Genomic DNA, 15,568 nt, shown 5'->3' on the forward strand with positions numbered 1-15,568 from the left:
GATATGGTTTGGCTCTGTGTCCCCACCCAAATCTCATCTTGAATTGTACTTCCATAATTCCTACATGTTGTGGGAAGGACCTGATGGGATATAATTTGAATCATGGGAGATAATTTGAATCATGGGGGCGATTTCCCCCATACTGTTCTCATGGTAGTAAATAAGTCTCAAGAGATCTGATGGTTTTATCAGGGGTTTCCACACTCTTGCATCTTCCTCATTTTCTCTTGCTGCTGCCATGTAAGAAGTGCCTTTCACCTCCTGCCATGACTCTGAGGCCTCCCCAGCCATGTGGAACTGTAAGTCCAAATACAGTTCTTCTGTATTTCTTCCCAGTCTTGGGTATGTCTTTATCAGCAGCATGAAAATGGACTAATACAGTAAATTGGTATCAGTAGAGTGGGGCGTTGCTGAAAAGGTACCCAAAAATGTGGAAGCAACTTTGGAACTGGGTATCAGGCAGAGGTTGGAACAGTTTGGAGGGCTTGGAAGAAGACAGGAAAGTGTGGGAAAGTTTGGAGCCTCCTAGAGACTTGTTGAATGGCTTTGACAAAAATGCTGATCGTGATACTAACAATAAGGTCCAGGCTGAGGTGGTCTCAGATAGAGATGAGGAACTTGTTGGGAACTGGAGCAAAAGTGACTCTCGTTATATTTTAGCAGAGACTGCCAGCATTTTGCCCCTGCCCTGGAGATTTGTGGAGCTTTGAACTTGAGAGAGATGATTTAGGGTATCTGGTGGAAGAAATTTCTAAACAGCAAAGTATTCAAGAGGTGTCTTGGGTGCTGTTAAAGGTATTCAGTTTTATCAGGGAAGCAGAGCATAATAGTTTGGAAAATTTGTAGCCTGACAATGTGACAGAAAAGAAAATCCCATTTTCAGAGTAGAAAGTCAAGCTGTCTGCAGAAATTTGCATAAGTAATGAGGAGCCAAATGTTAATCGCCAAGACAATGGGGAAAATGTTTCCAGGGCATGTCAGAGGTCTTCACAGCAGCTCTTCCCATCACAGGCCCGGAGGCCTTGGAGGAAAATATGGTTTCATGGGCTGGGCCAATGAAACCGTGCTGTGTACAGCCTAGGAACTTGGTGCCCTGTGTCTCAGCTGCTCCAGCTGTGGCTGAAAGGGGCCAATGTGGAGCTTGGGCTGTGGTTTCAGAGGGCACAAGCCCCAAGCCTTGGCAGCTTCCACGTGGTTTTGAGCCTGCAAGTGCACAGAAGTAAAGAATTGGGGTTTGGGAACCTCCGCCTAGATTTCAGAGGATGTATGGAAATGCCTGGATGCCCAGGCAAAAGTTTGCTGCAGGGGTGGGGTCCTCATGGAGAACCTCTGCTAAGGCCGTACAGAAAGGAAATGTGGGGTCAGAGCCCCCACACAGAGACGCTACTGGGGCACTACCTAGTGGAGCTGTGAGAAGAGGGCCACCGTCCTCTAGTCCTCTAGACCCCAGAATGGTAGATTCACTGATACCTTGCACTGTGCACCTGGAAAAGCCACAGACACTCAACACCAGCCCGTGAAAGCAGCCAGGAGGGGTGGTATACCCTGCAAAGCCACAGGGATGGAGCTGCCCAAGACAATGGAACCTACCTTTGCCTCAGCATGACCTGGATATGAGATGTGGAGTCAAAGGATATCATTTTGGAGCTGTAGAATTTGACTGCCCGCTGGATTTCTGTTACAGGGCACGTGCTCTGTAACCCCTTTGTTTTGGCCAATTTCTCCCATTTGTAACAGCTGCATTTACCTAATACCTGTACCCCATTGTATCTAGAAAGTAACTAGCTTGCTTTTGATTTCACAGATTCATAGGCAGAAGAGACTTGCCTTGTCTCAGATGAGACTTTGGACTGTGGACTTTTGGGTTAATGCTAAAATGAGTTAAGACTTTGGGGGATTGTTGGGAAGGCATAATTGCTTTTGAAATGTGAGGACATGAGATTCGGAGGGTCCAAGGGCTGAATGATATGGTTTGGCTCTGTGTCCCCACCCAAATATCATCTTGAATTATACTCCCGTAATTCCCACGTGTTGTGGGAGGGACCTGCTGGGAGATAATTTGAATCATGGGGGCAGTTTCCTCCATACTGTTCTCGTAGTAGTGAATAAGTCTCATGAGATCTGATGGTTTTATCAGGGGTTTCCGCTTTTGCATCTTCCGTATTTTCTCTTGTCACCACCATGTAAGAAGTGCCTTTCACCTCCTGCCATAATTCTGAGGCCTCCCTAGCCATGTGGAACTGTAAGTTCAATTAAATCTTTTTTCCTTCCCAGTCTCGGGCATGTCTTTATCAGCAGCGTGAAAACAGACTAATACTCTCACCCTCTCAAGTCCAGGTTTAATGTCCCCTTATAAGCTACTACAGCAATCTATGCTTATCCCTATAAAGGTCCTTATCATAATTAGTCGAATTCTTCATCTTCTTATCTGTGACTCTACTAGATTCTAAGTTTCTTGAGGAAAGATATACATTATTATTTACTTAGAACCTAGTACGGTTCCTGGAACATCCTAGGAAAACAATGTATTTTACATGAATTAAGAAATAAATTTTCTAGTATCATAAAGCAAGTATATGAAGAATCTGAAATAAAATCCAAATTTGGCACAATGGTATAGACCTAATAGGTTATCTTCCTGGCCCATTACTTTTCTGAGAACTGCAAAGAAAAGCCCAGGAACTGCTCCTCCCCTCCAGATCTGAATGCTAACAGTTATGAGTCTCTGTTGTACCAGCATGAACCCCTTCCTACCCTTGACCAGAGGGAATTGGTCCAGGAGCAGACACCTGAGTGGGCTTTTCTTTGCTGGAAGCCTTTTTATTATAGCTTCAATCTCATTACTTATGATAGGTGTGTTCAGGTTTTTGACTTCTTCATGGTTCAATCTTGGCAGGTTGTATGTGTCTAGAAATTTGTCCATTTCTTCTAGATTTTCTAATTTATTGGCATATACTTGCTCATAGTAGTCTCTAATGATCTTTTGAATTTCTGCAGTTTAGATTATAATGTCTCCTTTTTCATCTCTGATTTTATTTCTTTGGGTCTTCTCTCTTTTTTCTTAGTCTAGCTAAAAGTTGATTGACTTTATTTATCTTTTCAAAAACCACCTTATCATTTTATTGATCTTTTGTATTGTTTTGTTCATTTTTATATCATTTATTTCTGCTCTGATTTTTATTATTTATTTTCTTCTACTAATTTGAGGTTTGGTTTGCTCTTGTTTTCTAGTTCTTTAAGATGCATTGTTGGATTGTTTGAAGTTTTTCTCCTTTTTTATTAGGTGGTTATTGCTATAAACTTTCCTCTTAGTACTGCCTCTGCTGTATCTCATGGCTTTTGGTGTGTCATGTTTCCATTTTCATTTGTTTTAGGAAATTTTAAATTTCCTTCTTAATTTTTTTATTGACCTGCTGGTCATTCAAGAGCCTATTATTTAATTTCTATGTGTTTGTATAGTTTCCAAAGTTCCTCTTGTTTTTGATTTCTAGTTTTATTCCATTATGGTGAGAGAAGGCACTTGATATTATTCTGATTTTTTTTGAGTGTTCTAAGACTTGTTTTGTGACCTAATATATGACCTATCCTTGAGAATGATTCATATAATAAAGAGAAGAATGTGTATTCTACAGGCGTTAGATGAAATGTTCTGTAAATATCTATTAAGTCCATTTGGTCTATAGTACAGATTAAATCCAGTGTTTCCTTGTTGATTTTCTGTCTGGGTGATGTGTCCAATGCTGAAAATAGGGTGTTGAAGTCTCCAGCTATCATTGTATTGGGGTCTATCTCTGACCTTAGTTTTAATAATATTTGCTTTGTATACCTGGGTGCTCTCCCGTGTTAGGTGCATATATGTTTAGAATTACTAAATTCTCTTGCTGAATTGACCCCTTTATCATTATATAATGACCTTCTTTGTCTCTTTTTATAGACTTTGTCTGAAATCTTTTGTCTAATAAAAATATAGCTGCTCCTGCTTGTAATCCCAGCACTTTGGGAGGCTGAAATGGGCAGATAACTTGAGGTCAGTAGTTCAAGACCAGCCTGGCCAACATGGTGAAACCCCATCTCTACTGAAAATACAAAAATTCACCAGACGTGGTGGCCTTTGCCTGTAATCCCAGCTATTCAGGAGGCTGAGGTGGGAGAATTGCTTGAACCCAGTAGGGCAGAGGTTGCAGTGAGCTGAGATCATGCCACTGCACTCCAGCCTGGGCAACAGAGCGAGACTCCATCTCAAAAAAAAAAAAAAAAAAAAAAAAAAGCGTATATGGCTGCTCCTGCTCCTTTTTTGTTTGTTTCAATTGGCATGGAATATTTTTTTCCATCTCTTTATTTTCAATCCATGTGTCTTTATAGGTAAAGTGTTTTTCCTGTAGACAACAGATCTTTGTGTCTTTTTTAATTAGTTCAACTACTCTGTGTCTTTTTGATTGGTGAGTTTAGTCCATTTATATGAAATGTTACTATCGATAAGTAAGGACTTACTTCTGCCATTTTATAATTTGTTTTCTTGTTGTTTTGTGGTCTTCCCTCCCTGCCTGCCTGCTTTCTTTCCTCCCTCCCTCCCGCCCTTCCTTCCTTTTGTGAAGAGTATTTTCTCTGGTGGTATGTTCCAATTTCTTGCTTTTTACTTTTTGTGTATCTGCTGTAGGTTTTTAAATTTGAGGTTCTCATGAGGCATGGAAATAACAGCTTATAACCCATTATTTTAAGCTGATAACAACTAAACACTGGTTGTAAAAACAAACAAATAAGCAAAGAGAAGAGTAATAAAAACTCTACACTTCAACTTCACTTTACACTTTAACTGCTTGCTTTTTAACTTTTTGGTGGTCTTATTTATATCTTACACTGTCCGTGTCTTGAAAAGTTGTTGTAATTATTATTTTTGATAGGTTCATATTTTAGTATTTCTGCTCAAGACATGAGTAATTTCCATACCACAATTACAGTGTTACGATATTCTGTGTTTGGCTGGGCACAGTAGCTCATGCCTATAACCCCAGCACTTTGGGAGGGCAAGACAGTTTTGGCCATGTTGCCCAGGCAGTCTGAACACCTTGAGCCCATGTGTTTGAGACTAGCCTGGGCAACATGGCAAGACCCTGTCTCTTCAAAAATTTTTTTAAAAAATAAGCCAGGCACTGTGGCATGAGCCTGTGGTCCCAGCTACTTGGAAGGCTGAGGTGGGAGGATCACCTGAGCCCAGGAGTTGAGGATGCAGTGAGCTGTGTTATTAATAGCACCACTGCACTGCAGGCTGGGTGGGCAACAAAGCTAGACCCTGTCTTAAGAAAAAACTTCCGTTTTTGCCTGTTCGCTTATTATTACCAGTGTGTTTTGTACCTTCAGATCACTTCTTATTGCTTAACATCCTTTTCTTTCAGATTGAAGGACTCCCTTTAGCATTTCTTGTAGGACAAGTTCGGTGTTGATGAAATCCCTCAGTTTTTCTTTCTCTGGGAAAGTCTCTATTTATTCTTCATGGTTGAAGGATATTTTTTACCGGATATACTATTCTAGGATAAATGTGTTTTCTTCATCACTTTAAATATGTCATGCCACTCTGTCACACCATATGTACTGCCATGTCAAACCTGTAAGGTTTCCACTGAGAAGTCTGCTGCCAGACATATTGGAGCTCCTTTGTATGTTATTTGGTTCTTTTCTTTGGCTGCTTTTAAGGTTCTTCCTTTCCTTCACCTTTGCGAGTCTGATTATTAAATGCTTTGAAGTAATGTTCTTTGGGTTAAATCTGCTTGGTGTTCTATAATCTTCTTGTGCTTAAATACCTATATCTTTCTCTAGGTTTGGAATGTTCTCTGTTATTATCCCTTTTAATACATTTTCTACCCCAATCTCTCTCTACCTTCTCTTTAAAGCCAGTAACTCTTAGATTTGCCCTTTTGAGGCTATTTACTAGATCCTGTAGGCATGCCTTATTCTTTTTTATTCTTTTTCATTTTGTCTCCTGTGACTGTGTATTTTCAGGTAGCCTATCTTCAGGCTCACTCATTCTTTCTTCTGCTTGATCAGTTCTGTTGTTGAGATACTCTGATTCCTTCTTCAGTATGCCAGTTGAATTTTTTAGCTTCAGAATTTCTGCTTGGTTTTTAAAAATTATTTGAATCTCTGTTAAATTTATCTGATATGATTCTAAATTCCTTCTCTGTGTTATCTTGAATTTTGTTGTACTTCCTCAAAAGAGCTATTTTGAATTCTCTGTCTGAATGTTCATGTAATTCTGTCACTCCAGAATTGGTCACTGGTGCCTTATTTATGTTGTTTAGTGAGGTCATGTTTTCCTTGATGGTCTTGATGCTTGTGGATATTCAGCAATGTCTGGGCATTGAAGAGTTAGGTGTAGTCTTTGCACCTGGGCTTGTTTGTACCTATCCTTCTTGGGAAGGATTTCCAGGTATTCAGAGGGAATTGAGTGTTGTGATATAAGTCTCTGTTCACTGCAAGCATATCTGCATTAGGGGCCACCCTAAGCCCAGTAGTGCTGTGACTCTTGCAGACTCGTAGATGTACTGCCTTGGTGGTCTTGGGTAAGATCTGAGAGAATTCCCTGGATTACCAGACAGAGACTCTTGTTCACTTTTCTTACTTATCCCAAATAAATGGAGTCTCTCCATGATGAGCTTCCTGGATCTGGGGGAGGAGTGACACAAGCACTCCCGTAACCACCACCACTGGGACTGTGCTGGGTCATACCTGTGGCCAGCATAGCACTAGGTCTCGCCCAAGGCCTGCAGCAGCCACTCTGGCTACTGCCAGTGTTCACTCAAGGCTCAAGGGCTCTTCAGTCAGCAGGTGGCAAATCCAGCTAGCCTTCTGTCCTTCCCTTCAGGACTATAGGCTCCCCTCAGCCCAGGGCAGGTCCAAAAATGCTATCTGGGAGCCAGGGCCTGGAGCTGGGAACCTTAGGCAGCTCCTTAGTGCTCTATTTTACTGTGGCTGAGCTAGCACCTAGGCCACAAGACAAAGTCCTTTCCACTCTTACCTCTCCTTTCCTCAAGAAGAAGGAGTTTCTCCCCATGGCCACCACCACCCCAGGCCTATGGCAAGTACTGCTTGGTTTACCCACGTCCCAAGGGCTCTTCAGTCAGCTTGCAGTGAATGCTGCCAGGCCTGGGTCTCTCTTTAGGGCAGTGTGCTCCCCTCTGGCCCAGGGTTAGTTGAGGAATACCATCCAGGAGCAAAGTCCTGGAATCAAAGACCCCAGGAGCGCACTTGGTGCTTTACCCTACTGTGGCCAAGCTAGCTGCAAGGCTTACTCTTCCCTCTCCTTTCGTTAAACCGAAGGAGTCTCTCTCCGTAGCCACTACAGCTGGGAATGTGCTGGGTCACACCTGAAGCTAGCACAGCACTCAGTCTCATCCAAGTCCTGTGACAAGTACTGCCTTGCTGCCGCTGGTGTTTATTCAAGGCCCAAGTGCTCTTTAGTCAGCAAGAGATGAATCCTGCCATAACTGTGTCCTTCTCTTTAAGGCAGAGGGTCCCCTTCTGGCCCACAGTGTCTAGAAATGTTGTTCAGGAACTAGGACTGGTTTGGGGGCTTCAGTACTCTTCCTGGTACCCTGTTCTACTGTGGCCGAGATGGTATACAAGTTGCAAGACAGAGTCTTCTTTACTCTTCCCTCTCTCTCCTCAAGTGGAAGGAAGGAATCTCTTTTGGAGCTGCAAGCTGTTCTGCCCAGGGTTAAGGGAGGTTTGACATAAGCACTCCCTTGGCCACCCCAGCTGGGGTCTCACTAGGTCACGTTCCCCCCAGGTCCACTGGCTCTGAGTCCAGCACAGTACCAGGACTTCCCCAGGAAATGCAGTCCTTGTTGCTTAGACTGCCTTTCAAGTTTATTTAGGGTCCTAGAGCACTTTAGCCCATGGTCATGTGGCTTGCTGGAACTCAGGTTCTGACTATTGGGATGGATGATCCCCCTCTGGCTAGGGCTGGTCTAAATGCTCCCTCTGTGAGCACCAGCTAAATTCTTTCTTGTGTTGCTTTCCACTATGACAGGCAGCACTGAGTTCCAATGCAAAGTCTCACAATCACTGTGCTCTTCCTCCCCCAGGCATACAGATTCTCTCTCCTCACCACGAGGCTGCTGCTGGAGGATGGAGGAGGGGTGGTGTCAGCAATTCAAGACTGTCTTTCCTACCCTCTTCAGTGCCCTTCCTTGATAAGCTGTTTAAACCAGGTACTGTGATCACTCACCTGATTTTTGGTTCTTACAAAGGGGCTTTCTTGTGTGGATAGTTTTTCAGTTTGCTCTTCCTGGAGGGGAGATGTTCATGGAAGGTGTCTGGCTCCACCTCCCTCCAATCTATCCCTCATTTTTCTTTGTTTTAACTAGCTCAAATGAACTTCTACTTTCAATCTAGATAATTCTAACTATTGTAGACACAAAATCCCATGTTTCTACTATCTTATGATATCAATTTAAAGATATTTATATAATGAATCCACTGACTTTAGTACTTAAACCTCACCACTGTCTGCTTTATTGTCCTCTGCCACCACACACACCATCACCAAACAGTTCATATATATAGTAAGGTTAAAGAGGCTTTATAGCAAACCCAAATGAGTAAACACTTTCCCATTCACTACAGAGGAATTTGATAATCATTTTATATATGGAGTGGCTTAAATGCCCAGACATCTGCTTATAAATTTCTTTCCCTTTTTCCCTCTTCCCCTTTTTTGTTCTTTAGATTAGCTAGTTTAGTTATTCTCACAACTTAGTGTGCCCAAGAATTATTGCATAAAATAGTATTTATAAAGTCATGCTTAACAAACCTTTTGGACAATTTAAAGAATTTTCAAGGGTAATTTTGACTATGTAATTTTTGCTTTGTTCACTGACTTTAATTCCTCTTATTCACATCCCTTACCATCCTAACTCCTCCTCAAACATGGAACTTTACACTATGCTTACAATGAGAACACAGTAAACAAACAGCATTAAAATTATATCAAATGTTATTTTTACCTTAGCAGTTTGCAAGGCACTTTGGATTTTGTAATACCTTAGTTATTATTATTATGAATGTCAATAATATCACATGGTAGATGAACAAACACGCAAGTTAATAGAAATTCCACATGAGCCCAACCTTATTTTCTAACTTTATTTCCAGTTACTTTCCATCACACATCTTTAGTTCTAACCAAATTGAAATTCTCAGTGTTTTTTAATCCCAATGCTTTCCCCAATCCTATCCTGTGCCTGCCACCTGGGATATTCTCTACCAATTGCTCTTCCCTCTAAGTATGTCCAAATCATACTCATCTTTCTATGTTCATACCAACTATGGCCTCTCCTAATATTTCTAGTATTTCTAGATTTAATGCCTCCTTCCTCCAAACGACCACCTTATAATATGGACTTTCTGGTTTTTTTGACCCATCAGTCTACATTTTAGTACAGTAATTTGGTATGTGTCCTGTTGTCCCTCCAGTGCTTTAAACCTTTCAGCTCTCTGTTTAAAGTAATAACAGTAACAATATATTGGGTGATGATAGCTTATGGATAAGTCAAATGAATGGCATAAATGCTTTAAGGGATGGGAGGGAGGAATTGGGAATAAGGTAACTGCACTACCTCTAGAGTGGCATTTTGTTACTTGAAAGTGGACTTAGATCAGTTGTGAATGTATATTGAAAACTCTAGGGCAACTACCTAAAAAATTCAAAAAGAAGTGTAATTGATATGCAAAAGAAGATAGAAAAGAAGGGGGAGCAAAAATAAACAAAGAACAAGTGCAATGAGTAGAAAACATTAGGAACATGTAGATGTTAAACCAAATACATCAATAGCCACTTTAAGTGTGAATTGTCCAAATATATCAATTTTTTGTGAGTGTGATTGTCAGACAATAAAAAACAAGACCCATATGTTGTCTACAAGAAACTGACTCTATAAAGACACAAGTAGGTTAAAAGTAATGGAATGGTGGAAGAGATACCATGGTGTATTCATTAGCTAGGGCTTCCATAACAAAGTTCTAGAAATTGGTGGCTTAAACAAGGGAAATTTATGTTCTCACAATCTGGAGGTTAGAAGTCTGAGATCAAGGAGTTGGCAGAATTATTTTTTTCCGAGGATCATGAGGGAAGGATCTGTTCTTAGCCTCTCTCCTTGGCTTGTAGATGGCCATCTTCTCCCTCTTGAGAAGAATATAGAGTTCCCTCTGTTCGTATCTGTGTCCAAATTTCCTCTTCATATAAGGACACTAACCATAGTGGATTAGGGCCCATTCTTATGACCTTATTTTAATTTTATACCTCTTTAAAGACCCTGTATCCAAATATACAAGTCACATTCTGAGGTATTGGGAGTTAGAACTTCAACAATAAAAATCTGGGGGAGGGGACACAATTCAACCCATAATATATGCTAACACTATTCAAAAGAAAGCTGGAGTAGCTCTATTAATTGCAGTCAATGCAGACTTCAGAACAAGGAAAATTATCAGGGATGAGGAAGAGCACTTACCTAATGATAAATGGTTCAATTCTCCAAGAGGACAAAACAATCCTTAATGTGTACACACCTAACAACAGAGCATCAAAATATATGAGGCAAAAACCAATACAAATGCACGGAGTAATAGACAAGGTGCCTTACAAATAGAATTCGGGAGCAACGGTGCAAAAATTAATTTCCTTAAACATGTTATTTCTTCCAGGGGCAACAGGATTGTTAAAGAACCAAGGAAGTATAACAATAGGGCAAAATTATTCCTGAGATAACAAATATTTCAAGATTCCTGTCGGAGAAGCTGTTGGAGCTCTCTTTTACAGGATTATAGAATCTATCCTCAGTCCTTTGACAACTGACACTCTCACCAGTAAACCTTTTAATCCCCCAAGTAGTGGAATACATTTAAGGAACTGGAAATCGTCAAAATTCACAAAGAGCACCACCCTCTCTCCTCTTATCCCAGGAAGCGCCAAATTCTATTGTCATATCCCTTAAGGGATTTTTTCCCCTTTTGTAGGCTTCAGTTGTTTTTAGGAGCTTTTTGAGTAATATTTATACTTCTAGCCAAAGATACATTAACTTTAATATTTCCTTGGCAGATTAGTACTAAAGAGAGAAATGTTGCTTGTTTCGCGGAAATAAATTGATAGGTTCAGCAACTGTCATTTTGCTTATATAAGTGAACACTTCAGAAGAGAAGTGTTTTGAACCTGAGCAAATGGTTTTAAATATGGAAAAAAATTTCCCGAATCCCAGTACCTAAACATTAAAGGACATAATTGATATCTTTAAATCTTTCCAACATCTGGTAAGTGCTTTCTCATTCACTCATTCAGTCTGCACCACCAGCATGTCAGCCACTGTGCTGAGTCCTGGTGATTGAAAGTTTAAAAAGATCCTGTTTCTGTCTTCCAGGGGTTGACAGTCTGGGAGGGAACACAGACATGTTACTAAATACAGTATAATTAATAACTGTTAGATTAGCTGTCCCTATAAAAATGCTATAGAAAGACACACAGAGCTAGCAACTTAAGAGTTTAGTCAGTACATAGGCATTATCACAGAAGGAAGAAATAGCATTCTCAACGGAGAGAACATATGTAAAAAGCACAGGAAAAAAATGCAACAGTGGTGTGTCCAGCTCCCTCAGAGTAGTGGGAGTAACAAGAGAAGACTCTTAAACTCAACTTGATTTAGGATGAATAATTTAAGTGGCTTGTCTGTGCAGCTTTCTGCTTCATAGTTAACACCTACAAGTGCTAAAGCATAAAATCAGAGAAGGCTGCCCAAAAACAGGATGAGTAACTACCTCAGAGGTATTTATCAAAGTTCATATTGATCATGTTTCTATTTGTTTCAGATCTTATCATGGCACGATTTGGTTTTTATCTTTATTGTGTTCTCTCCATCTAAGACACATACTGTATAGACTCACAAACTCATAACACCTACAGATTACTTGTGGGGGCTTCTGAGGCCTTCCACCAATTTTTTTTTTAATTTCAAAAACATTTTAAGAGACAGGGTCTTGCTATATTGCCCAGGCTCGAGTGCAGTGGCTATTCACAGGTGCAATCGTAGTACAAATGTGCCTGGCTTCACATTTAAATTTAAATCTCCAGCCTCGCCAGGTGCCGTGGCTCACGTCTGTAACCCAAGCACTTTGGAAAGCTGAGGCAGGAGGATCGCTTGAGTCCAGGAGTTTGAGACCAGCCTGGGCAACATGAGACCCCATCTCTACAGAAAATTTTAAAAGTAATAATTAAAAAATAAAAACCTCCAGCCTCATAGGCTACTATTTTCTGAACCAGGTTCCTATAGTTCCTCAATATCCCATCCACTTTCTTGCCTCTATGCCTTTGCTCAAGCTATACCGCTTTGGAATGCCTTCTGCCTCTTTTCCATTGATCAGAACTTTATCCGTCCTTGAAGACCTACCTCAAATGTATTTTCTTCTCCAAAATCTTCCCTCATTTCCCCAACCTGTGCTCCCATAATACCTTGATTTAATTTTGCTCTGTGTTATAGTAATTCACATACCCGTCTTTCCAGCTAGAGCAGAAACTTTTTGAGGGCAGGGACTTTGTCATAATTATTTTGTGTTCCCAGCACCTGGTACATGACTGGGAATGTGGCACTTGATAAATATTTGTTTTAAATGACCTGTTCGTCTCATTGCCTTTGTGTTCTCATTAGTGTCCTCTCCAGTTTCATAACTGAGTTTCTCCAGCTGAGCAAACCTTCTGAAGCTCAATTGATGACTGAGGCTGAGATTAGAGGAAGAATAAAAAACTACCTGAGGCACAGGGTCACCACCCTGACAGCACAGCGAATCACTTAGAAACCTTTTAAAAGATGTAGTTGCTCCCAGCACTTTGGGAGGCCGAGGCGGGTGGGTCACGAGGTCAGAAATTCGAGAACAGCCTGGCCAACATAGTGAAATCCCATCTCTACTAAAAATACAAAAAATTAGCTGGGCGTGCTGGGGGGCACCTGTAATCCCAGCTACTCCAGAGGCTTGGGCAGGAGAATCACTTGAACCTGGGAGGTGGAGGTTACAGTGAGCCAAGATCGCGCCATTGCACTCCAGCCCAGCGACAGTGTGAGACTCCGTCTCAAAAAGAAAAAAAAAAAAAAGATGTAGTTGCCTGGGCCCCACCTTCAGAGATCTTGACTTACTTGTCCTGGAGTGGAAACCAGGTGTCAATATATTTTCTGTAAACAATTCTAAAGTATAGTCAGTTTTGGGAACTACAGATCTGAAGGGTGGATGGGAAATTATTGCTGGGCCCCATATATAAGTTAGAATAATTTCTAATTTGCTTTTCTCAAAAGGTAATGCTTTTCACAGAAAAACATAGCTAAAAGAATGGAGACCACACAGTCTGGATGAAGTTGACCTTTTTTCCAGAGAAATCTTTGCCATCAGGAGCCTGAGTTACACTATGGGGGGAATCACACAGTTGGCATGATACTCACCTTTGAGTTCCTGCTTAGCATGTCTAGAGAATCCCAGTGCTCCCCGTCATATATATCTTTAAAATCTTATTCAAGGAAAAGCCATAAAGTGAACTGAAATCAAAATGCCAAGCACCAAATCATGAAATGAGTAATGAAAGCTTGAAAATTTCCAGTTCCCTTGAGGGTCTCGACATGGATGTCCCCTGTGACATGCAGTCAGTGGAATGGGAGAACAGGGCCAGATACCATGAGGAGGACCCCATGTTACATAACTCCAAGGCCATGTGCACAGTATGGGCCATGTGAAGAGTGCCCCCTGGAGTTGTGTAGTGCTGCATCTTAGCACAGGGACTTTCCAGTCCTCACACCCAAAAGATTTCTGGTGGTGGCCTCCAGTTTGGTTCTGTTCTCCAGCCTTCTTCTGGCTTGGAGCTGTCACTCAGAACCAAGGTGAAGGATGAAGAGTCTCCTCATCAAAATCTCTCTGCTGGGGTCTTTTCCTACCTGAGGATGTCTTCACCAGAAATTCCCCTAACTGGCAGCTCTTGTCAACACATTCTGGATCCCCCTGATGGACTCCAGCTAGACTTGATTCTTAAATCAGTCACTGTAGCAGAGTTTCAGAAAGGATTTAAGTTCCTTTTCGTCACCACTACTCCTGGTTCTCTTTCCCCATTGATCAAAGTGTCCATAGAGCAGGAGAGTACATACTTTATTTTCAGATTAGGGCCGTTTCAGGGTTTGTGTGTGTGTGTGTGCGTGTGCATGTGTGTGTGCATGTGCGTGTGTGAAATTTAACAGTCTAAGGGCAAAGAAGTAAAATAAAGCAGTATTATCTATTTTAAAATTACCCCAGAACCTTCCAGAGAGTAGGAACCTTAAAAATGTTAGTTTCTATTGTTCTTGGCAGATGATAAAATGAATGCAGTGATGGTGGTGAAATCTACTGAGTAGCTTTCACTTTTTATATTTTTAGAGAGAGCGGAGAAAGCAGCAGGGTCCTCACAGTAAGGGGAGGGTTAATTTTTTCCAAATGAAGTTGTAAAAATAAAAAAAGTAGGAATTTTGGTTGAGAAACCATTTTTTATAAACTGTAAAGGACTATGTAAAATGAATGGAGTTATTTTGATAAGAGATGCCAAACTGAATGCCACAAGGGTTTGAAGAAGAGAAAGAGACCACAACCTGTTGTGGAAATCAGGAGGAAATGTTATCTCCCATTTAATAAGGATGTGATCTTGTACAAGATGTGATTTCTGCGTTGTGGAGCTGGGACCATGATCCCTGCCCTGACTACAAAGCAAGGCTGATTATGAGAATAGAATTGGATTTTTTGTGTCTGCACTTGTGTCTGCACTTTGTGTCTGCACAATACAAATGCAAAGTGATGTTATTGTAGCTGTTATTGGTGATGAAGATATTATTATTGATTTTGAAGAAATTGGCCAGCATTTAACAGAGCTGGCAGGGGAAGGCCTTACAGGTAGACAAAAGAGGACTGGAGAGGTTTCTGCCAATTTTCTTGGGTGATTGAGAGTCCCTGTATAAAAGAGTTGTTTCTGAGCATCTGTTGACACCTACATTGTCACTGGACCTGTGGCAATGCTAGTAATACGATATTGAATAAGAAATGCTATCTGCCTTCAGGGAGCTCACCTTGACTTGGTTTTAAGGATGGCTTCAAATATCAGATCAAGAAATGTATAGTTAATGTATAGGCAGTGGAGAGCCACTGAAGGTTTTAGAGCAGAGGAATGACATATTTTAGGCCCTCCTAACAAAATACAGTACTTAATTCAGCTTTCAACCAGCTTACCACCAGGAAGTATTTTTGGCTAGCAGGTGATTGAGCTCCACAAGCCCCAGGCTTCAAGAACCTGGAGTGTTGTACCCCTCTAAATAGCACTTTTTAAAAAACTTGTGAATAATGGAACTGATTGTTTCCTTCTTTGCAATGACTTAGAAAGCCTAAGCTAAATTTAACCAAGTACATAGGATTTCAAAGCATGAATATGAATCCCTGCTTCAGCTCTGGCTAATTTTTCCCACATTCACTTTATTTTTAATCCTTCCCTTGCTTTTATAAAATGTTGTTGAATTATATGTAGTTT

General features: G+C 40.9%; 1 long non-coding RNA gene across 3 annotated transcripts in view; it reads left to right on the forward strand.

Moving 5' to 3' along the window:
* The window catches only part of LOC134728530 (uncharacterized), a 56,415-nt gene that overhangs the window by 3,543 nt on the left and 37,304 nt on the right, over nucleotides 1–15,568 (forward strand). For all 3 annotated transcript variants that reach the window (XR_010109019.1, XR_010109021.1, XR_010109020.1), the window contains exon 2: nucleotides 8,082–8,207. This is a non-coding gene — a long non-coding RNA (uncharacterized LOC134728530). The remainder of the gene's footprint in view (nucleotides 1–8,081; nucleotides 8,208–15,568) is intronic.

The sequence above is a fragment of the Pan paniscus genome, chromosome 11 (genome assembly GCF_029289425.2).
Source record: "Pan paniscus chromosome 11, NHGRI_mPanPan1-v2.0_pri, whole genome shotgun sequence".
Taxonomy (NCBI): domain Eukaryota; kingdom Metazoa; phylum Chordata; class Mammalia; order Primates; family Hominidae; genus Pan; species Pan paniscus.